A 24,071-nucleotide genomic window follows, 5' to 3' on the forward strand; every position below is an offset into this window, starting at 1 on the left:
TGATTGAAATGAGTCTGGGTATTCCTAATGATTTGTAAAAAGCAATATATTGCTAACCCTGCAACTGGAGGTCAATCCATGATAGGTTCGGCTGCAGGTGTGTTGCATTTGAATGCCCCGCCTGCTTTCCCAGTGGCCTTTGTGTGACATTAACTGTTAAAGTAATACCAAGGGCTGAGGATAAGTGAATGTAAGAAAGTGGAACTACTAATGCAACGTAGCGTTTGTTGATCCCTGCAGCTAAACTCTTTTCCTCCACAGTGAGGGGACCCAGTGAACTGGTCGGGGTTCAATATCTTGCTCAAGGACACTTTGGCATGGTGTATGCTGGGCAATATGAGGGCTTGGCCACAGGTGCTAAGCTCACACTGTATCTCAGCTCATATTCAGCACCTGCCACCCAGGGAAAAAAATTCAAGGTGGCACTAATGCGTACAAAGTGAGACGGACACAATTTCATGCTCACTGAGGTGAAATGAAGTGGAGAGGCGTTCACTCCAGTGGAAATAATTCAGCTGTATAAAAGGAGTTTTACTTACATTGTCAAGTGAATCCCAAACATAACTGTATCAAGCAGAGCTGCCTGAAGGTTTTACCCCTACATGATTGTTAACAGTGGGAAAAATGTCAGTATTACATATTGATGAAGACTGCTGAATTAGTGACTAATCAGTTACTCCTGTATTTCACAGGCTGTTTTGGGATTGTTGCTGCCAAAAGAGTCTGATTGCACAGCAGCTTTTCTGAAAAAAATGTGATACAAATCACAGGAGCAAGGCGGAATTGCAACAAAAAACAAAAAACAAACAAACAAAAAAAAAAACCCTATAATGTTACCGCTAACCATACATATTAAATCACACCTTGATTCTTTTAGCACATACAATAGATCTGGATGCAACAGCATTTGTCATGGTTGTCTTGTCTCTTGTCTATACATTTCAGCCATTCTCTAGATGTGTTAGAGAAAAGTATTTTTTTTAGTCGATGTCTTTTCACAACAGTGAACACAATCCAAAACAGTTAATTTCCATTTTCATGCAAAACATCAGGGAATTGCCTTGCACAGTTTTTAGCGGTAATTTTTGCTGGTAAATGTAACACATTTGTGTTGCATATGTCTGCATCTTCACAACCAGAAATAAATTAAGTTTGGTGACATTATGCAGGGGACTGGCATGACTGGTGAAACTCCCAGGAAGTTGCAGTGACTGGACAAAATTGCAAGGCCATACAGTATTCATGAGATTGACTGAATTTGCATTAATTGTTGTGATCGTAACATCACAACATCCTAATTCTGATTGGTTTCATTTTTTCTAAAGGTGCAGTAAGACAGAATTTCAATCCTCATTTCATTTCCATGTGCTATTCAGACAAAGTAGGCAATCTGATGTCACTGATAGGAATAAAAACCACAAATATAAACTTTATAAAGTCAGCAAAGTTTATGTAATTTAAAACATTGCTCCTGCACACCTGTTAAAGGGTTTGCACATATCCTGCATCTTCTCTGACTGTGGCTGTGTACAAACTGCATTTCACTGATATCTCCCTCATTCCTTTGTTTTCTTTCTGTTAGTGCTGGACAACCTCCAACTTTGTCATTCTTATTAGATCATGAAGTTTGATGTAATCACATAATTCCTATCATCATAGCTTCACCAAACTACAACTTGGCCAAGCCTCCATCCAGACTCCAGGGCTTTATAGACACAGTAAACTGTGGACTACTGCCCCTACCACCCAACCCAACACTCCCCCCATGGACCCAGTGAAGCACTATCCAGCCCTGTACCCAGCCCACAATGCTACAGTTGAGTGACGGATGTGTCTGTTGCCAGTGAGCCATGCAGAGGTGGGGTGGTAGGGGGAAGATGCTGTCAGCGCAGATCAGGCAGCCAGCACTGTGTCAGCTAACATGGTCATTGTTGCACTCCAGCTCCCACACAAAGTCAGGATTTAGATATTAGGGAGGCCTGGGACCCTGAAACAAGGGCTGAGCTGGACAGGGGAGGGATGGAGGGTGACAGAGATAGAGAGACAGAGACAGAGGGGAAGGGATCTGTATGCATATCACTGTTGTGGCAACTCATTGCTTACAGTGGTTTTCATGTTTTCCTTTGAACTGAAGAGTTACAGAGCAAGAAGTATCATCATCAGTTAAAACTGAGGCTCTGCTGCAAAGATAGCTGTGATAGAAGCAAAAGCTTGCTCATATGATATGCTTGGCAGACAAACAGGGACCTGTGAATGAATAAGTGAGAGTGAGGCTGGTCAGATAAGACAAACAGGGGAGAGCAACAAGAGGACTGAGGAGTGGTGAGTGGTGAGGAAGGAGTGGGGCGTGTCGATGGATGAGGAGGGGTGAGGGTGGATGGGCAGCTCAGTTGGCATGGGGCATGAGGTCCCACCAGACCACAGCTATGCCCTCGTCAGCGCTTAAATGGGCCAAGAAACTGGAGCAGCTTGTGTGAGCGTGTGTGCGTGTGTTTGTGTGTGTGTGTGTGTGTGTGTGTTACGATGAAAAACATGCCTGGTCTTAGAGTCTGAACTCAGTTTGTCTTCTTGCCAATGGTAAGCAACCATCATATCAGCAGGATATTGATGTTGATAGTTCATAGAGTTCATAGTTGTTCTGAACGGTCACTCTGGAAGGCGGATTGAAAACTGCCCGTTATGTAGAGAGAGAGGAGACAAGATATGAGGATAACAATGCACATTTTCAGACATCTTTCGTGGTTTTACACTGGTTGTTCACACTAGAAGTGTCACAAATATCAGCTCCTTTATTACCTCTGCGCAACTGACCAAGCATATTGTGAGGTATCGGAAAGGTACAAAAATGACACATAAGTGTGGGGGTAGTGGGTTTCCAAAGCCATTCGACCATCCAACGAGCACATCTTAAAGGAGAAGTGTGTAGGATTTAGTGGCATCTAGCGATAAGGATTGCAGATTGCAACCAGCTGACGTTTCTCCCATATGCCAAGCATGAACTCCCGGTCAGGATTCCTTCAGTGGTCTTTGTTCAGGAGGTTTTTAACAGGAACTGAAGTATCTGCAGAATTCTCCTCCTCTCCAAAACAGACCAGGGGATTAAAAACAGGTAAAAACACTGAATAAAGTAGTTTCATGTTACAAATCAGCATTTTTGCATGGAGGGGGATGCTAACGATGGTAGCTGACTCAAAAATGTGAATGGCCCTATCTAGAGCCAGTGTTTGGTTTGTCCATTCTGGGCTACTGTAGAAACATGCCAGTGCAACATGGCAGACTCCATGGACAAGGACTTGCTCCATGTGTAGATATAAGCGGCTCATTCTAAGTTAACAAAAACAGGTGTTTATACACAGAAGAAAACATATTAATATATTATATTCCATATCTGCCAATACATCCCCCTAAATCCTACACACTGGATGTTTAATAAGCATATGGGCACACACACAGATACACTCACACACACGCACAGGAAGGAGATTGTCTCTGTTGAGCTCAAACTCATCAGCTGGAACAGATAAAATAAACAGTAACTAAAACAGTTTTCGGTGACACAATGCTCACTTCCTCCCTTGGCTTCTCTTTGACCTGCAGGTGAACGACCTTTCCGTGTGCTGACCTGATATCTGGGTATTAATAGCTATGAATGTTAAGAATTCACTTCCCCCAATGCTACAGCATACACCTATGGTTCATTTTGATACCTGTGGTTTATTGTACAGTTTCTTACAAAATATTAAAATAGAGAGGCTGTAACAAAGAACAGATTTATCGGCACAACTTGTAGATTTCTCCTCTGTCAAGCTTCAAGTGTCTGCCATAGTTTCTGGAAGTACATTTTCAGTTGAGAGGGAGTGAATTAAGAACAAAGTATGAACATTTCACATTAAATAGCAGTTATTATCGCTGCCCAAAGAAAAATGAGATCATCAACTATGATTGAATGTTTTGCTAAGAGTCCTCATCTCCTGACTTGTCTAACACTAAAAAAAAAAGGGTTCAGGAATGTTATCTGAATATTAATATTGAATCTATAAATAAGACCCCTCTCCCACTGGACAAAAAACCCACCAAACCCCACCAACATCTGGCTTTTGTATTTAATGGGAAAGGTTACAATACGCATTCACTCATGGGTCAAATGACTCTGCAGTAGTCATGGGTATTTATCGACTCCAACTATGATCGACTCCTATTGGCACTGATGAAAATACAACACCTGGATGTGCAAATTTTGGCACCTTTATGAGCATGATGCAGTGATGCACCGCCACAGAATACCGTCCATTTGCATTCAAGCAGCGCTTGAACATCGCTCAAAACTGTCTGCGCCAAGTTTAAGAGAGAGACTGAATAAGTCAGAGATATGAAAACGAGGTAACCACATAACATTTTCACTGGCCTTCATACTGCTTTCTGCTGTTTACCAACCACTTTTCCTGCTTGTGTGTGCATCAACTATGACACACAAGAAAAGCAAAGAAAGGCATACTCATCTGCTGAAGAGCCCTGCACATTGCTCCTGTCCACTGGCAGTGGGAAAGCAGTTTCTCTCTTATTTATAGTGAGTTTTCCTGCATTTAGAAATCTGCATACATGTGTTGCAGACGTTGCGCTAGACTTTTTCGTCGCTGGTCATTTTGAGTGACAGGGTCATAAAAATCCGGTCATAATCTATTTTAATTTTCGTTTTTAAATGATAATAAATATATTAAAAGACATTTAGTTTTCATTCGTTCGTTTTTAATAAATCCAACAAGCAAGTTATAAAGTGTGCATTAATAAGGACATGAGCGAAAAGATGAACATACATACACACACCGGACGGCACTAACGCGTCACTAACGCGTCCGGTGTTTTCCAGGGCGTTATGTAGTTATGCCTGTAGGCTCGGTGACACAAAATTAAAATTGTAATGAAGTGATTATGGTATTGAAAAATGTGTTTGGTTATGCACTGTTGTGGTATTTTAAATCATAAACACGGTATTTTCTCCTCACGTTCCTCAGTTCGTGCTGTTGTTATTTTATTTTGAAAATTGGCCGGATTCTCTCGTCTTTTCTGTGTCCGACTTCCTGTTTGGTACGATCCGCTCTATCCATCTTGACAGAAGCGCTCGCGGCTCGCATGAAAAATAGACCTGACGCCGAACTGAAACGCTGCCTCTACTCCGCGGGCGCTCCGCTCTGCTCAGCGACCTGTGTGGACAGTCAGATAGGTTAACATGGGCGCTCACTGAAAACTGCCTCCGCTGCGCTTCGGTTCCGCGTCCGGTGTGTCCAGGGCGTTATGTCAACAACGCTACACGAAGCAGATGAATGACTTTTTCTCTGCAGTACTGTGCACTCCGTCGCCAAGTGGGCAGGGGTGGTAATTGTAACCGGTCAAAATGACCGGACCGACGGCCTTCAGATTTTCCGGTCATTGTTGTAAAAAAAACGGTCAATGACCGAGAATATCCGGTTAACGCGACTCCTGATGTGTTCATTTTGGTGCAAAAAGTGTAAAAGTTTAATGGTCTAATTAAGAACAAACTCTGCAGCCTTTAGCTTCTTCTAGTTCTGTATTTTGATTTCATTGCTACATCTAGATCTATTAACCCCTCCATATACAACTATAGGCAGCCACTTTCACAAAACAAACTAAGACAAACTGATTGTAGGCTACCCTAAGTGCCCAGTGTCAAACAGCAGACAACGTTAGCAACTTACTGACAAACTAAATCCAAAAACTTAAACACTTTGGACCACATTTCTCTCACCTAACAGAAAAGCAAAAATAAAAAACATTGGTGAATCCCACATATCAATGAATACTAGCAAAATAATAACTAATTGTTGATACAAACAAAAATAATGGAAAATTTGTTAATATATTGCTTCCTGCATGAGGCCAAGGCTATTCAAGAGAAGGCTGAGACATGGGGTCAAACATGGGGGGATTTGCACATGCGCAGTAAAATCTGGTCTGCACTTCCTCAAAGGCTCAGTAGATGGCGTGAGACCGCGGAATAAAGGGGATGTGCATGCATGTCATTTTCACAGCTTATTATTGGACTGTCGCTGGTGGCCTGCGTTTTGGGTGAGAATGACAGAGATGCAATTCGGACAACTTCAGGCAGCCGCCGTCCAAAAGTCCAAGCAGACTGCACCAAGTGCACTCCTTGATCGCCTGAGCGGATCCTGCGCTTTTTATCTAGCGCCCCTGCTGTCACCCTCCAGCATCGCAGCTCAAGTTACACTGCGCATGTGCAATCCCCCCATGTTTGACCCCGTGTCTCAGCCTTCCCTTGAATAGCCTTGCATGAGGCCTAGTCTGAGTGGGCGGAAGTTTGCTGCATAGATCAGCCTCTCATTGGGCGGAATGAGCCACCCGCTGAAGTCCCGCCTACCACCTCCAGTTGTGTAGCAGTTTTCAACCGTTTTCAACACGTCCTTTACTAACTTTTGTGGTGTTTGATCTTGCGGGGATGTAGACATTTTTCTGCCATGGTTCGCGTCCTGTAGGCGATATTTTTGTGGGCGTGTTACACCAAAACCTGTTTCCCCCCAGCAATATTTTTGCAAGCACACCGTTGCTGTGGCACCGCCCAGAACGATTGTGATTGGTTGAAAGAAATACAAGCAGCGGGGCTGCTTTTTCTCCAATCTTAAAGTGAGAGTCTTTCTTTTCTTGAGAAAGGTCTGGTGAGCGAGACTACATGAGGCCCAGTGTCTTGGTAAAAAACAACCTGTTTTTGCACCTACAAAACTATTGGAAACACAGCAACAAGTCACTACAAAACACTTAGTTTGGTGCCGAAAAAAACCTCTGGAAAAACAGCAATGATTTTCTAAATCACTTCCAGTTTTGTTGTTTGTTGGTCTCAAACAATGCTCTGCAGCCTGACAGGCATTTTGCATAGGTGTTATATGGCCCAACATCCCCTCCAACTCCCAATGACTAAGTCAGGTCATATAGCCTACTATGTTACTTTAGAAACATTGATATAATATGAATGAAATGTGCAATGCAATGTATTTGTGGTTTGCAGAAATGTACAAAGTCAATATTTTCTTCTGGCGACTGAGCTGAGCAGGACACATTTGCAAGTGACTGTAGCTACCTAGCGTAGCTGCTAGTAGTCAAGATGACACCAAACCCCTCATCAGACTTTGATTTCACTGTACATATACGCGGACAAAAAAATGATCAAATGTCCAACTGGTCCACCCCAATCAAAAAAAAAAAAAAAAAAAAAAAGGGAAAGTTGTACGAGGTGGGCATCACCAAATGAACATCAGACAAGGCTAAAATTGTTCTGTGTTCATAATGTCTCATAAGAGATTAAGCTTCAGTAACTGATCATCAAACCACAAAGCAATGGTATCATAAGAGCAGCCACTCAATGCAGTAGGTATGGCTTGTACCAAGAGTAAAGCAACATGTGACACATCTCTCCTCATGTCCTTGAGTTTCCACCTGCTTGCTCATTGTTAGGCCACTTCAGGTATTATCAGCTAAAGACCTTATATGTGAAAGCTACTCTACTTCCAAACAAATCCAGTCAAACTTTTAACAGTGAGCATATTCTGAAATAAGCAAACATATGGGAAACAGTATTTTCCCACCACACAAACAAATCAGATGAATGAGCCACGATCAGAAACAAAAACAACAACAAAAACAACGCAACAGGAGTTTGAGGCTGAAATAGTGAAAAGAGAAGGTGTTGTGATCAAGGTGGATGATGGTGGATGATCCCACACTAATCCACACATGATCAGATTGACGAACAGTTTAAACTACATAAATCTAACCAAAGTTTTGCTTAAATTTAGTAGCTCTCAAAACTCAACCACCATAGTAGATAATCTTTCTATGTGAAAAGTATGAGAAAATGGAAATGTTTTTGTCATATATATAATCATTTAATCATTATATGACTGTTTTTTTGTATCCACTAAAAATGTGCTATTGTTGTTTTACAAAAATGTTGTGGTACTTCCATGGAGATTGTGTTGCTCCATACATGAGAGTAAGGCAGTTATTCATCCTGACCTGCATTGGAGGAAGGCGTCCAGGTGACTCTGAATATTCCACGCAGACACTCACACATGGTCCACAGCAGAAAGCCGATGGAGGAAACACAGCGATGGAGCAGCCCACACACGGGCTGTGGGGCTGGGAGAGCTGGGCAGCAGAGCTGGGGGAGGCAGGTGGGTGTCGGAGGCGATCCAAGGATCGATTTGACTGTTTGGGCCCACAGGAGACCAAGCTACACTGTCAGTGTGAATCACAAACAGAAAGAAAGCAAGAGAGAGAGAGAAAGGGTGGAGGGGTCCCTGGATTGGGAGAGAGAGGGATGGATGGATGGATGGATGGAGGGATGGAGAGCACAGGGAGGAGGGGTTGTCAACAGAAAGAGAGACAGAAAGACAGAAGAAGAGAGGGACTGTCTCATCAGTGTGTGTATATCAACATATGGACCACTGAACTTTCTTTTTCTTCTGCAAACCACCATAGAGTGAGAGATAGACACTGGGTATGTATGTGTGAGTGTGTATGAGGGAGAGGCGACAGCAGCGAGACAGGACAGAATAGGGGTGTATTAGCACTAGTGGACAGTCAGCAGTTTGCTCCAGCCCTCTGTAAAGCCCTGCTCCATTGTTTGTGGTGCTGGAGGCTTTAGCTGTGGCCCAGCAGGGCCTTGTTACTGGGCTTAGAGGGGCTGGACACTGGATACCAGTCAGACACAACCACAGCCAACACACCTCGATTGGGGCAACATAACCTCTGTCTATGGCAGTTCATCACAGAAAAGATCAGAAAACTAATTTAACAATTAGGCTACCGTGAATATATTTTTTTCAACTCTCATGAAAAGGGAAAAAACAACAGTTACTCTGTCCCTCAATACTACATATAACTTCCCTTCACTGTCTGTGGCTCTCAGCCTTAAGTCCGTAGGTCCCTGCTGTAGAGCACAAAAAAACCCCAAACAAACAGGAGTAAATAGTGCCAATGGAATTGGGGTTCCATCTCCCAGCAGCAGACAACCATCAGGTAGCCCTCAGCTCAAGGACAGCAACATTTCAACACTACTGTGCCTTCATCGGAGTCAAAAATGGAGGAAGACAAAAGGCAAACACATACAGTCAATGAAGAACAGGTGAGCAATCCTCATTGGATAATTGGTTGAACAGAATTTCCAGTCCACTGGTTAATGAATCCAAAGGTGGGAGTTGTTATAGTCAGTGTCAAAGTGCCATACCGTGTGCACCACAGTCACATCAGGAACAAATAAACAGATGTCTCTTAAAGTTACAAAGATAAAATACAAAAGGTAGAAGTACAGCATTCATCACGTTACAAAACAAATGAAAAGAAACATGACAAATTCAGTTCATCTTTAAGACCAAAAGGGCTTAACTGGGTGAAGAGTATGAATCTAATGTGCTCCTCTGCAGAGCAGTGAGTTGATAGTCAATGGTGCATTTGTTTGGGAATATTTTTTCCAGTGCTCCAGCACTGGCAGCAGGACAGTGTGGCACTGAGTCAAAATAAAGTTCTGGATTGTAATGGAGCTCTACTGCAAAGAGTAATAAGATGTATCAGGCTTTGGAGACACAGATAATAGATAATATTGTACCGTTTGGTGTTTTCATGGGATTTTATGACAAAAAGAAAAATATAGAATATAAACAGTGTTATCCTGCAACCAATGTAACACTAACACTTTAAAACACTGACACAATCTACTCTTCAAATACTGGAAATGTTGTTGAAACAATTCATTTTTCTTCTTATTATCTTATTTTACATGAAGGCATCCAGCTGGCTTGTGTTGTTTTTAATGACTTTTCCTAAATAGAGTTTAAAACATACCATGCTTTAGTTGGCTTTGGGAAATACAAGTCTATGATACTTGAAGTATCACGCTGGGATGATAATGGGTGAGGTGGGCGGCCCCACCAGCCAATCAGCTGCAAATTTTTCAGAGAGGTTCAGATGCTATATCTTTGTTCGTAGAGGTCATTCATAGGAAGAAAAAAAAATCCATCCATCCATTTTCGTAACCGCTTATCCTCTTGAGGGTCGCCGTAGTACCCGGAGAAAACCCATGCTGACACTGGCAGAACTTGCAAACTCCACACAGAAGGGCTTCCTTCTGGGTTTGAACCAGGAACTGTGAGGCAACACCACCGTGCTGCCCAGGAACAAAACAAATCTAAAAAGAAAAACAAAAAAACCCAACAACAAGCAAGTTGCTACAAATTCATAGTAATTTTATTCTATTCTGATTTATTTCACACATTTTTTTTAACATGTCAAAAGACATTAAAGGTTGGAACTTGGGAAATCATTTGTGCCACACTGAGTGGAGTGCAGGCCACCCACTGAGGCCTTTGTAAAGCCAACAAACAAAGATGTTAACGTCATGTTTGCTGTTTTTTTATGGTGAAAAGTGACAGGACCTTTGTGTGCTTCCATGACGACCATCTCTCACCACAATAGAAGCAATAATTTGACCTGTAAGGCTGATGGTGATGATGTCGCTCTTGCGAGGCACATGAAGCTGTGGGTTTGTCTGTGACGGCTGCCCATCTTTGGAGCCTGTTAGTCCAATACTGTTTCTAGGCCAAGTCATTAATTCTGTCTCCATCCTCTGTCCTGTCTCCTGCTTATGTCACAGTCCTTCCCTCTGCCTCTGTCTAATCAGAGGAAGAATAGTCCTCAGCCAGAACCCTCTTCTCTCCAGCTGCAGCTTGGTCACACAGCCTGGCTCATCCTGTTAAAGGGTATGTCATGTTGATGCTACATCATGAGCTCAAGGGTTCAAGAACCAGGGAGTCATTTGTTACCTGTATGATCAGATTCATTTCTACATTAAATGTGTTGCACAGTTGCATTTCACGCAAAGACCAAGCTGTTTGTATATTTTGCAGGTGAAGTTTATCAGGCTACTGACCCTTGAGTTGCTTGTTCATTCATTTGGACAACTGTGCAAAACACATTTTAAGTCCAGCTAGGCAAAGGGTGTGGATCCAACTATTATGCAAGAAACTAAAGTTAGGGTTCAGTTGATCTACAATTAATGTTTTTTAAGTTATGACCATGACGCGTTCTTTCCCTCAACCAAAGCAAAGAACAAACTAGGCTTTGGAACGAGTGGAAATGGGCCATTTATATTGTCAGGCTGATGAGGGAAAGTGGAAACAGATGATCAGGTGGACGAAGGAGTTGGAGACATTTGGTGGCCCAATGCATTCTCATCCCAGGTCATCAAACATTGACACTTTCTTGTTCCTTTGGTCTGTGGTACGGACACTGACGGCACTCTTTGGTGTCTCTATGAGATGCACCCTTTAACATCTGCATGTGGCGCGCAGCTGTCTTCTGGGTGAAACTCATTACAACAAGTGTTTAAAGTTGTCAAATGGTCACAGTTAAGTTTAGGCTACAAAACTACTTGGTTAGGTTTAGAAAAAACATTTGGGTTAAAGTAAGTACGTAATGTGAATACGTGGCCGACGTCAGTATGTGATAGATGAATGTCAATTATACAATGTAAAACAGCACTGACTTTTGGTGCCACCCGTACACAAACAGTGGTGTCCTGGGTGAAGGTCTGACTTCATTTGACCCATCCACCACCCTACATGGACTTTTGCTTTTTTTTAATGTCAGCTGTTCTGAGCATCAGATATTGCTGCGGATTGATTTTCATAGAGTTCTTTAAAGTTTGGTGTGTCTCTTAAAGACATCAAAGGGTGCCTTCAGCATCAGTATCACACACCGAGGGGCTTGACAAAGTGTTGATATTTGATGATCTGGCAATGAGAACAGGCTGGGTGGACAGGAGGAAAACGGCAGATTTGTGGAAGTGGGAATGTGGCTGGAGGCAGAATGGGACATAGCAGGCACATTACCTCCTTCATGGCTCTGAGAATCAGCATTGGGCATAAATTGATATGCTGTCATGAACTAAACTGTTGCACATGTAAAAAGTCCTCCTAATTAAATGCCTAAATTCATCTCTTGTCCAACACCTGAATATTTTCTGCCACTACTGACAGAATACCATCTTTTGACATTGTCTTTTGAACTGTTTCAAATCACTGTTTCAAAAACAAACCATCTGCTCTGACCTCCTCCCTCTGTGGACTTTGGTGCTCTATAATAATGTTATGCTTCTTCTTTCTTTGCTCCCAGTGGACGAGAGTCATAATTCCTACGGCTGCTAGAGGGCTTTGTCACTTAAATCTGAACAGATGACATTTTGGAGCATTTGCCTAAACGACAGATGCTCTCATTTTTCTTTGGAGGATTGTCTCAAATTTTGTTTGGATTCATCTGCGGGAGACCAAATTTAATCCTACCCACAATCCAATAGTTGTTGAGATATTTCACAAGACCAGAGTTAGACTGACAGACACACTGCCATATTCAGTGCTGCCAACCCGCTGTCAAAGAAAATCATTCAATATCTCCAAAAGTTTGTAACAACATTCATTTTCTAAATTATTCAAATGCCTTCCCTTTGCTTTTAAAGCACCAAAATCTGAATTTATCTTGTGCCCTTAATTATTTTTAAAGAGTGAGAATTACTTTTGAAAAAGGTTGACCTCGATCTAATCTAACAAATTTGTGATTTTTTACCCCACAGAGCCTAACAGAGAGAAGGTGTGATGCTTCCCAAGGTCTCAGGGTGATAAATGTAGTTTCTGTACTCATTAGAAGCTGTGTTTGTCTGCCACATGCTTCAGTTAATCCCTACAAAGTGCAGAGTAGTTGAGAGCTGAGTCATCGAGGATAGAGTCAGTGTGCGTGCTCTCTCAAACACACACACACACACACACACACACACACGCTCACACACACACCCACGCAGATATATACGCTCACTTCACACACAGCTAAAGCCCTGAGAATCCTGTGGGTTTAACAGAAAGTGACTCAGAAGGATCACACAGGTTTTCTTCTCCTGATGCCCACTCACAGCTCAGACGTTCAAGCTTAAAAATGTAGTCGACAGCACTCCTCTTACTTTCCCACCGTTCAGACAGATGTATAATTTGTTTCGAGTTATGAATTGTCATTTCTCTGAAGACACAACTGCTGCTGTCAGAAAGGCCACCAGAGGGGGAGCAAACAAACCAGAGCACATTTATGAAAGACACCGACTGTTTGTTGTTGTTTGGACACATCTCTGGGTGCCTTTCCTTTACAGCCATGCATGGCTCTAGGGATGTAAATGTTAAATGATTTTTTTAAATTCATGGTCCCTCGAGGTTGAATCCCTCTGAGTTTGGTGATCATCTTACTTTTCCTTCAGCACTAGCAGGTGGTTCAGATTTGTGATTGTGATTGAAATGTCAACAACTATTGAATGGAGTTCTGTGAAATCTGGCACACACATTCATGTCCCCCACAGGATAAATTAGCTTAGGTCATCCCTTGACTCTAGCACCATCATCAGGTCAAAATGTCAATTTGTCCAATACTTTGGTTGATGACTAAATACCTACTGAACTACTGATGACATTCCCTTCAGCCTCAGCTGTTCTTTATGTTTACTGCCAATTTGATGTTAGCATGCTAACATGCCAGACGAAGATGGCGAACATGGTTAACAGAACAGGTTCGATTTTCTGCGGGTTTTTTTTGCATCTGAAGCAGTGAAGAAAATATGGCATAGCCTGCAAAAAACATACATCTGCAACAAGAGGGAGAAACAGGGTGCAGAGAATAATTTCACAACTTAGCTGACAAAGAAGAGGATGTAATAGAGGATGAGGACCACATGCAGACAGAGAGAGAGAGAGACAGCATGGAGACAGAAAGGGAGGACAGCTCAGCCCCTTCAGTTAGCCACGGTGAAGTGACAATAGTCACAAGAGGTACAGTACCTCTGTTGGAGAGATGCAAGGGAGGAAATGTGTCTTAACATTTTGTCTTGTACTGCAAATTTATTGGATGATGGAAGAAACATGCGCATATGAAAAATACGGACTGGGTGTGCAGAGGCCTTTGGTCTTGCTACTTCCTTTTTTGCTTCTTCCTTCTCTCTTTTGCTCCCCTCCTTCTATCCACTACCACTTTTTTAAATTTGTTTCTTTCTTACCTTTTCTTCATCACACAAGGTTTTCTGGAACTAAATAATCATCTCCAATTTCATTTTAACACTTAAATACTTCACTGTTAATATGTCTTTTACTTAAGCAAAAAGAATATTTTTACACTGTGATTTTGCCATCATCACCATGTGGGATTTGTGGCAGGTTTTATGAAGAGGCGTTCTTAGAGAGGCCATCTTGGAAAACAAGTTTTGGCAATTCTTTTTGGTGCTTCAGAAAATTATCTTGCAGGAATTAAAGACCTAATATGAGTCACACAGGAATGAACAGGTTGGCGTCAGCCCTTTAGAGCCATTACTGGCCAATCAAATTGATCTAGTCACATGTAAGAATTGAGAAATGATCTAAACTGGGTGATAATATTCAGAGTCACGAAGGGATGAACACTTAGAAACAGTAGGTTTTATTTCCTTCATTGGTGAAGTCAGGTTTTAAGTCCTGCTGTAGAACCTGAACAGCTCAGGAGGAAAACAACATGAGACATCAAGACAGTTACAGCTTATACTTGGATTGTTTTGTAACATTGTGCGTCCACTATTTTTAAAAAACAGTTGTCCAAATAGTGTTGAGCCAACGTACCATATAGCTAAATTATACAGAAAATGATACAAAATTACAATAGGACTCAAGCAATTAATTCATTTCTTTGATAATTCAATTGCTTGTGATAATTTCGTCTTTAAAAAGTGCTAAATTATCAAAAGTTTAAAGATCATAATGGAAACCCACAATATAAACTTGAAGGAGCCTGCTCTATCTTGATACTGTATCCACAAAATCTTCCACTAAACATTGCAGTGAATCCAGTTTAATGTGCAGTTAGTTCATCTCTGGCTGCTGTGGTGTTCGTCTGGTGCTGATCATGCCTGTGGGAAGAAGATGGAGAGCCCTTCAGTTAATATCAATACTAAAACAAACAGTATCATGGTGACAGTTTACAGAGTTATTTTAGGGTCAAACCTGGACAGGCAGACAGTCTTTCTATCTCACACATACAGACAACATTTATCTTCACATTCACCATAATGAGAAACAAGATTTTCTAATAGTCCTCAAGTCACAGGACATACATAATTAGAGACAACTTTAGAGTATCTTAACCAAAAACCTGTCTACTCTCTTATTCCTCTTTCAGACTGCAGTTTATTCACTTCTGTCACTGTTTGTGCCAGATCAGTTCATGACATTTACAAATAACATGCAAGTTTCGTTTAAATCACCCAGACTGATACAGGTTTATACCTTAAACTGTTGCAGGATTACATTTACCTCAGATGTGAGAATGACTTCAACTTTCAAAACATGTGTCACTGTCAAGGTTTTGCAGGCAGGTGAACATAAGTGCAGTAGCAACAACAAGGCAACAGAAACTTGAAGAAATTAAGTATTAATTTATTATTATTATTATTATTATTATTATTATTATTATTATTAATTTACTAAACTCAGGTTACAACAGAACAAGGAAAACAGAACTGGCTGGCTGGAAAATGTTAGGAATAAAACAAGAGCTGCAAACACTGAGATACAGAGACCACAAACTGACAAGGAACAAAGGGAAACACACAGGTATGTATAAACAGAGAACGAATCACACGAACAAGACACAGCTGGAGTAGACAGGCACTGACAAAAGGAGGGAAACACAAGGATTGGTGGTAGGTGACTCTAGGGTGGAGCAAACAATAAAAGACAGGTGAGCAGGGAAAACTCGGAGGGACTAATGAGACTGATACGGAATGTAAAAAAAGGCAGGAAACAGACAGGTAGGAAGTAAAACAAGACATGATACATGAGGAGTGTGACCTGCAAAACAGAACAGGAAACAAACTACAACAAAACCCTAGGACCATGACAATAACCTTTCCAAGAAGGTAGACTGTAAACGTTAAGTTCCTAAAGGCTTTATTCATTCTAAAAAAAGTGTTAAATGCTTTAAAGACTTAACTCTAAACTGTATGCTCTTTGGCATTAAAGAAATACTTCACCCACAAAGTGACCATTTGTTTATCATTAAATCATGTCATGTTACCTTGAATTTATGAAGACAACTTTTCTTGCATGCCTCTGTGGAAAATGGCAAACATATTGATTTGTTGCTGTTAAATAACAACAAAAGTTGCGCAGTATATTCAAAGTCTCATGTCTCAGTCATATGCTCAATACTTCCCAAACACGTTACTATCTAAAACTGTACTGAAGCTTATCTATGCTCTCTTCAAAGCCAAACTCCATTACTAAAGGTTTTTTAGTAAAAATGTATGTATTTGGGAAGTACTGAGCATATGACTAGATGAATGAGACTTGGATTATACTGCATAATTTGTGTGAGAGTTTGAGAGCAGATGTTTTGAGATAGTTTTGCAGTTGTTAAACCAAGGAACCAGTCAATAAATCAATATGTTTGCCATTTTCCGCGGAGGTATGTGAGAAAAAGTTCTCTCCATAAATTCAAGGTAACAAAGCATGTCTAACTGATTTACAAATGGACATTTTGTGGGTGAAGTGTTCACTTACACTGTCTTTTTTTTATGCAAAGACTGCAGGGCATTCATACCAAAGTCCAACACTAACATCAAACATAAACACCTGCAGATTATTATTCTATGTATATGTTGGCCCACCAACACCTCTCCCTTCATGGGACAACTTTATTTAAATTAATCGTATAATTACTTTGAATATTAGTAGTAGCATTACTTACATTTCTATGACTTGTTAAAAACACTTTTTTTTATTATTGTCAACTTTTTAATGATTAAAGCTATTTATAACTCCAGGTCTGATGACTTAAAGTGAGAAATTTGTGGTCTTTAATAAAGGACTTGCTCACTTTTTAATCACCCTGTCATGATAATAATAAGCTATCAATGAAGTGTCCTGGATTCATCAATGAGCCATTAAGACATTTACGTAACCTGTCAAACCAAACTGTTTTCTCATTACTACAGCTACACAATATAAAACCTAAAACGATATGACTAAAGTTTGCCTTATTAGGTAGTTGTAGCAAAGTCACACGTCATCCATCCATTGTAACGTAACATTCAACCAGTTCTGGCAATATAGTGGAGCCCCGCAGACATCAGGTAGGTATGATTGGAACCAGCAATGTTAATGAACGGGACTCCACCATTTACTGTCTGCACCCTCGTCACCACATCTGTCCACTGGGAGGACACTATGGTAATTAAAGTGCAAATGTTTTCACCCCCTCAACACACTGACACACAGCTACATCCCAACACCATCTTGTTCATTACCACATTCACCTCTTGTTCAATTTTCTAAGGAAAGACTGAATCATTCTATTATTCATTCATTCATTCATCTTCTAACCGCTTCATCCTCTTGAGGGTCGCGGGGGGGCTGGAGCCTATCCCAGCTGACATCGGGCGAGGATGGACAGGTCGCCAGACTATCGCAGGGCTGACACATAGAGACAAACAACCATTCACGCTCACATTCACACCTATGGACAATTTAGAGTCACCAATTAACCTAGTCCCCAATCTGCATGTCTTTGGACTGTGGGAGGAAGCCGGACTGCCCGGAGAGAACCCACGCTGACGTGGGGAGAACATGCAAACTCCACACAGAAGGGCTCCCACACCGGGGATTGAACTGGCAACCCTCTTGCTGTGAGGTGAGAGTGGTAACCACCACACCACCGTGCCGCCCCATTCTATTATTGAAAGTCAGATTTTCTTTCTTTCAAGAAGACCACAAAAGAAACAATCTTATAGACGAAGGCAGCAAAATTACTGTTTGAAGCCTTCCCTGTAAATTCCCCTGCTTCATTATGTTTTCATTTATTTAATGCTCTGTTATTTTGCACCTTACCTCTTTAGTTATTATCAAACACTTTCTGAGTTCCTTCATCCTGATTGTTTGTTTGCTTTGCGTTGAAGTGTGATATTTCAATAAGCTGCTTGTTTTGTTGCTTGTTCACTGATTGCATTTCCACTTACTTTGTTTTTGAAACTATTTCATCATGTTTTCCTCCCTCTATCTTTTTTTCATCACTGTGGAAATCAACTTCATGTCTTCACAGATTCACTTGATTACACAAGCAGAAAACATTTTGATCCGAGGAAGAGCAACATCCCATCAAAACACTGCCACTGATTACTTTGTGTATGAATGTTTCTTTACTGCAAGTTCTACTTTTCTTCTGTCTCACACGCACGCACGCACGCACACACACACACACACACACACACACACACACACACACACACACAGTACCTGCTGTAGATACTTTGGTCCTTCCTGCGTTGTGGAGCTGAAACATCTGCAAGAAGAGTAACACAAACACAAAAGATATGATCTGTTACAACACTGCTTAGTAACCTGGTAAATTTTACTGGGTGGTCCGCAGGGTGACACACGAGCACACACACACACACACACACACACTGAAGTCGTCCCCTGGCAGCAGAGACTCTTTCCATTACAGCATTAGCTGCGTGGTGCAGCTTGATGCTGCAGTGATAAGTGCAGATATGAATAAACTAAATGTTACTTCAGTGTCTCGGCAACAGAGAAGAAGTATTCTTTTGGTTTTGTTGAACAGTGAGCACTAATATCACATCAATACATGTATGTTTGTTTTTCTTATTCTTTCTATAGAAAGAAAGAAATAACTATCAGTATTCCTTGCAGTTTTTATCTAATTGCTGAAGCACTATCTTTGAAACTATGGGGGTTATTTAGCAAAACTTTTTTTTCAAAATGTTCCAACACTGTTCAAAAAAAGTGGAGCACAAGAAAACTAAAATATTCGCCTTGCTAAATCTTCCCTTTTTTGAGGCTGTAGCCACAGGACATCATCCACATCATCCATTGTTGTCCAGATGTTTACCTGTGGCCTATTGGCTCGAGTTCTGATTTGTAAGTGAACTCATTATCTTAAAGTGTTTTTACATGTGTCACAGTGAAGAGACAACTGACAAGAGACCAGTGTTCATGGTTTTGCTCGAGGTGTATTATCAAGTTACATAATCGGGTGAAGCGGAGAGGGTGCATTCAGTATGGTTATTGTCTCACTTTATTATTAGCTAATAGTCTTAGTCTAATTATTTATTACTATTAGATAGAATTATTTCTAAAAACCTACTAAATAGAAACTTTGTGGAAAGTTTGACAGTAGCCCAAAAAAACAAGTCACTTTGAAAGTGGATTCAACAGCGCCACCATGTGGCCATTTTTTGACCACTTCATTTTGTTGCTCATGGAGTAAATGAATCATATCTCTTATTTTTTCCTTGACTCCTAATTCAGAACAAATCTCTTGTTACAGGCCACACCAATTTCAACATATTTTTGGCCATTTCTGATTGCTGGCAAAACAAACATTTAATATTTGCCCTGCAAGTGTCATCTAAATCACGCTAAAGTCTGCTTCTGAACACTACTAATTATTATTATTTTTGTTTTTGGAAAAGGATCTAAATCAAATGCTGCCAGGTTCAGTGAGGCTTGGGTATAAACCCACAACCTGCCCCTCCCACCACACACACACACACACACACACACACACACACACACACACACACAGTGTCAGGTCAGTGGACGGGTGGGGTCTGCATGGTTAACTACAAGACAGAAATAACCTCCAGGGTTGGGCTCTGCCGCGTTCCGCGGCCCCTGGTGACACTGAATAGTTAACATACTGGGAAGTGACATGTTGGAGATACTTCAGAGGACGTGTGTGGGTGTGTGTGTGTGTTTCCTCATTTAGCTATATGTTTGTGAGGGACAGCACTTGGCAGCCAACTATCCTTGTTAGTTTTGGCCGTTCCTCATACTAAAAAATGCTGAAAACTGGGTTATGAGAAGTTATGAGAGTTGGAGACAGAAGAATGAAGAGAGAGTGTGACATATAAGGGATGTACCACAGTCTTATCATAGATTCTGTATATTTGGGTAACAACATCACAGCTCGCTCTGGGTCAGGCGCATATTCATCAAACAGCACGTCTCAGTCTGGTCTGCAGTCAGCAGAGACTGGGTGTGTTTTATTCTCTCATTTAGACACACCCATAAACAGCCAGATCCAGTGGACCACAACTGGACTGAGCTAAAGTTTTGCCTAAACACTGGTTACGGACTGTGATTCAGTAAAAAATGTAATCTATTACAGGAAAGAATTTAGTAATACACAAGAGCCTGTATGGAGAAACTGGTCCCATTTCAGTTTGAGCCTGATTCCAGTGGACTCTAATTTCTATTCAAATTGTTGTTGAGCACCTGAGCAACACTGAAGTGGGGCAAGAGCAAAGCTTTAACACTGGATGACAGTCAGAAGAGACTGTTAGTTTAAACCTGCACAAATACTGCACACAAGTGTTAGAAATCTGCCACTGCAACACGACACGCCAAATAACCTCCCACTGGAAATGATGCAAGTGGTGGATGGTGGAGGCATCTGTCTTTCTGTTGGTTTTATTTCTGTGTCACTTAGACCTATAAATTAAACAGAATCAAAGTTTGCACAGTCTGATTTTGTGGGGCTTGTAACTGACTTATTTAAAATGCATGGGAGATTAAAAAATGTGTGATTGATTGGTATATTGGTTTATCAATTCTGACTTATTGAGACAAAAGTGCACAGTGAAACTAATTTGCATATAATGGAAAACATAAACATGACATGATACAATAATCAGATGTTACCATCAGTTTATGGCTAAACTGCAATATTGCAATAATTATTCTACAGGCTCAAATTGCCATTCTTAAAATGTTCCCTTAAATGGCACTGTGTGGATTTACTCAGTTGCACTCAGTGTGAAATTGCTTTATTTTGAGCTGATTCAAAATACTGCAGTCAGACTCATACCTAGGCACAACAGGAGAGAACACATCACACTGATTTTAAAATCACTTCTTTGGCACCCGGTCCATCTTAGAGTAGAATTAAAAAAGTTACTGGCCATTCCTTAGTCAACCCTTAAAACTTAAAGTGACTAAGTCTTTTCAGTTGTGGAATGACCTGCCAGAGGACTTTAGAAAAGCATTGTCTTCTTTTAATTCACTTTAAAAACTCACTATTTTAGACCTACTTTTTAAATTGACTTTTGTTTATGATCTTTTGTTGTGTTTTTGTAATATTTCATTAACTATCTGTCTATTGTCTTACCTCTATCTCTAATTGTATGTAAAGCACTTTGTAACTTTCTTGAAAATTGCTTTAGGAATAAAGGTATTATGATGATGATGATGATGATGGTTATTATTATCATTATTATTCCAAAAGTTTCATTATATGTGAAAAACCACTGAATTCTTAAATCAGATATCTTTCTTTTAAAAATTGAGATGTGTCAGTTAACCCTGACAAAATGGTGGATTTAGCCTACTGTAGCCTACTTTAAGGATACACTCTAAAAAAGATTTGTGAGGTATGTGGATAGTGCTTAGAATAGATAAATTCTTCAGCATAAAAAAAATCTGTTTCATTAATGCATTTTAGTCAGTTGACAACTTATTTTACATAGTTGGCCAAAAAAATTACATTTTTTTAGAAGGACGGAATTAAAATAAATAAGGTAGATATCTTGCATAAAATAGTTTGACTACTAAATATCAACACAACTTTTGTAGAAATATTAATTTGGTTCAACTTAAAGTGTTTGAGTTCAAAGCTAATCATGTTGGTTGTACGAAACTAAATGACTAAAACTACAAATATGTTGAACCAGTGAATATTTTTTAGAGTAGGCTATAACAGGTAACTAAGAATAAAGTTAAGAATCTAATTTGACTTTAGCAGAGTTTGTTGATCTTCGAAACTCAAAATTTCTTTTAAACCCTTTAAAGATGTCATGTCATAAATATATGGATCTGAGCACAGAGAGGAGGGTGAACAAACAAATTTATACAGCAATGTAAAAGTCAACATACAATCAAAGTCTACAGACTAAAGCTGCAACATGAAGGTGTAATGTAAGCTACCTTACAGCCGGGGGAGAGTGAGCAGAGGAGCCGGACACTGAGGACACCAGCAGGGCTCTAATCTGGGTGGAGGCGCTGAAACTGTGGAGACAGCAGTTTGAGAGATGACCAGCAACTGAACAATGACCGATCCTATCACAGTAACAAGCTGTGACTAACTACTTTGCATTTTCTCCTTATGCTAAGGCAGCAGGCTACAGGACGACTGTGTCAGACTGAGACAGGTAAACTGAGGAACTTGATTTTCAACTAACTTGATGCAACACGTGCGCCCCGGGCACCTATATGTCTCTCATCCCGAGCCATATGCTGTATGTCTAATAATAGTCTACTCGAGTTGGATGGCTGCAAGGTCAGCTGTAAGTTACACACCCTATATGGTAGGAGGGCTTGGTGCGTTAATGCACAATAAGCAGTAAGTATGCAGTTGGACAAAGACGCAAAGTCGCTTAAACCAATGTTCTTATAAGGAAAAACAAATCAATAAATCTGTTTAGGACTTGAAATAGGTTTTGTCTTGTATCCTCATACCTCCATTCCCGTGAAATAGCCGCCCTGGTTTGGAGCTCTGCCTGGAAAGTTTGCAGCCTCACCCACAGAGACAGTCACAGCTTTGCGCACCAAAACGCCAGCAGCATCTCCGCGCAGGAAGTAATAAAAACAAACACTGCTCGTCCATGACTCCAAGTGAAATTCTTTTATCAAATTAAATTTACTGTAAAAGCTAACTAAAAGCGTTTCCAGTCTAGCAGTGATACACAGAGCTGTGTGCCGCCATGTCCGCCCTGCTGACCGGTCCCGGCCGGCACCGTTAACGCTCCTCCTCCGCGCTGCTGCACGCTGATGAAGGATTAAAGGAATGTATGGAGACAGAAAGGCCCAGCACGTCTATTGTACTGTGAAACAATCACAGCAGGCGGCCAGAGGGCAGTGCAGCTGCCCCGGTTATTGCCATAATAATAATACTGGTTATACGCAGCATATTCAGTTAAGTAACCCTGATGATGGCTCTTCTCTGCTTACATTTCACTGTAGGTCTTATATTTATCTGTTGGCCTCAAGTCTTGACTCATCATTAGATAAACTTCAGGTGAAGAAGCTCTTACTGACAGACAACTTGAAAGGTCACATCATCATTTTGATTTCCAATCAGTGGGTGAACCAGAGCTCTTTGATTGCTGCTGCTGGCTCAAAACTGCAGCTGAACTTCAGTGTTTTGTTCATGCTGGAGAGGAAGAGAGGCTGCCTGACTCCTTCCTGCTTCACATGTCCAAACTGATGTTTTTCTGCACAGGTATTATACTGAATACTACAGCGTCATAGGTGCAGATTTCAGGAGGGATGCCCCTCAAAAGTTATAACTTGCATTTGTCTCCCCCAGTAAAAAGATTGAAGTTGCAGAGGACTTTTATCTTGACAAAATTAAAGATCCTGATGTGTTCTCAGGCCAGAGATATAATCTCTCCAGCACGTTCTGGGTCTACCCTGGGTCTTCCTACCAGTTGGATGTGCTTGGAAAACCTCTAACGAGAGATGTCCAGATGCCTGAACCACCTCAACTGGCTGCTTTAAACAGGAACGAGCAGGGGCTCTACTCTGAGCTCCCTCAGGATGTCTGAGCTCCCCGTCTTTAAGGCCAACCCCAGTAACCCTATGGAGGAAACTCATTTTGGCCACTTGTATCTGCTATCTTACTCTTTCACTCACTACCCAAACCTCGTGATCATAGCTGAAGGTCGGAACGTAGATGGATGTGTAAATCAACAGCTTTGCCTTCTGGCTCAGCGCCCTCTTCAAAATGACATTCCAGTGCAACGCCTGCATTACTGCTCACACCACACCAAATCGCCTGTCCATCTCATGCTTCATTTTACCCTCACTTGTGAACAAGACCCCAACATATTTGAACTCCTTCACTTTGGGCAGTAACTCTCTTCATAGCCAGAGGGGGCAAACCACTTTTTTTCCGACTAAAAACCATGGCCGCAG

The 24,071-nt window shown here is 41.1% G+C and overlaps 1 long non-coding RNA gene across 1 annotated transcript; it reads right to left on the reverse strand.

Moving 5' to 3' along the window:
- Positions 1-14,525: 14,525 nt before the first annotated feature.
- LOC125888818 (uncharacterized) lies at positions 14,526-22,926 on the reverse strand. Its single transcript, XR_007449369.1, has 4 exons — positions 22,614-22,926; positions 22,083-22,163; positions 18,372-18,417; positions 14,526-14,989 (listed from the first exon to the last, which is right to left on the reverse strand). It is a non-coding gene; the product is annotated as an uncharacterized LOC125888818 (long non-coding RNA).
- Between the last annotated feature and the right edge of the window lie 1,145 nt (positions 22,927-24,071).

Source organism: Epinephelus fuscoguttatus, linkage group LG5 (genome assembly GCF_011397635.1).
Source record: "Epinephelus fuscoguttatus linkage group LG5, E.fuscoguttatus.final_Chr_v1".
NCBI lineage: Eukaryota > Metazoa > Chordata > Actinopteri > Perciformes > Serranidae > Epinephelus > Epinephelus fuscoguttatus.